Genomic DNA, 1,365 nt, shown 5'->3' with positions numbered 1-1,365 from the left:
AAAAGGGAAACCCCTAGTAATTTTTGCAGGCAGCTTTTCCATTCATAATGAGGATTCCATTAAACATTTTGTTCTTCATTGGGGAGTCAATGGTAGTGGTGGTGGGGAATGTCTGTTTAAATACTGTAGCTCAGGGGTCTTCAAACTTGGCCCTTTTACGACTTGTGGACTTCAACTCCCAGAATTCCTCAGCCAGTATGCCTGGCTGAGAAATTCTGGGAGTTGAAGTCCACAAGTCGTAAAAGGGCCAAGTTTGAAGACCCCTGCAGTGTAGCTTCACTACTTTTTACTTTAGAGGTGGCTTGGCAAGAAGCTTATAATCCAGCTTCACTTTCTAGGATTAAAGTATGGCGTGGTTGTATATGGGTTGTATATATTTCAGGTAGGGGAACCCTGTGGTTTTCCAAATATTGTAGAAAGCCATAGGATCCTGCATCCTCCCCAAAGCCATGTGATCAAAATTTTGGATGCTTGACAGTTGGCATCTATTTATGATGGTTGCAGCATCCCAGGGTAACGTGATCACAATTTATGTCCTTCCTGACTGGCTTCCAACAACAAAGTCAATGGGGTTACACTACACTAAAGAGATTATTATTGATGTCAATCAATTTTGTAATTTTTATTCTCTGCAAAGGAGTGGATGATTTGTGCCTCCCCACTTGTGCCTCCCCAGATGTTGTCACAGGTCCCCCAAAGTATCTTTAAAAAAATATAGCATTGGTAAAGAACCATGCATAATATGTTTGTATAAATTCCTTGCGTCAGAATATTTTTTTCTGATACGGTCCTAAACTCTTGTTTCTGCCACAAAAGAACCTATGGGAGAAGAAAAAATCCAAGTGTTAATATTTATAGTTTATTATTTAAAAGTAGCAGAAGCCAACAAGGCTGAAGCTGTGTGGGATTATTTCCTTTTGGTAAGATAGCTAATTTGTTTGTAGAGTTGTGGAGCGTGCTGGGAACTTAAAAATAACAAGATTCCTACATGTTTCTACAAGTAACAAGATTGAGGGTATTAAAGGCTTTTCATGCTATGTTTTAGTTCTGGTACATATGGTTGAAACTATGTAGCTGTCAACACCCAACTGACTGGGTTTGGAAGCTAAGCAGGATCAGCCCAGGTTAGTGCTTGAGTTAAGATTAGCAGGTAGTACCTGGAGGAGGAGGGGAGAGGGCATGCCATTTCTGTCGTGTTGCCAGGAAAATTACGGGGACGTATCCATGAAGTTCAATGCCAACTTACCTTTATCAATGTTTATGCCTTATGTTTTTACTCATGAAAAATATGCCTCAATATGCCTACACTTTCTTCTTTTGTAGGTTCCTCATTGAGTCATATTACTCTGAAGCCCTTTGCCACCA

Source organism: Protobothrops mucrosquamatus, unplaced genomic scaffold (assembly GCF_001527695.2).
Source record: "Protobothrops mucrosquamatus isolate PMUCROS unplaced genomic scaffold, P.Mucros_1.0 scaffold4326, whole genome shotgun sequence".
Classification (NCBI taxonomy): Eukaryota; Metazoa; Chordata; class Lepidosauria; order Squamata; family Viperidae; genus Protobothrops; species Protobothrops mucrosquamatus.
This window is presented reverse-complemented; position numbering follows the sequence as displayed.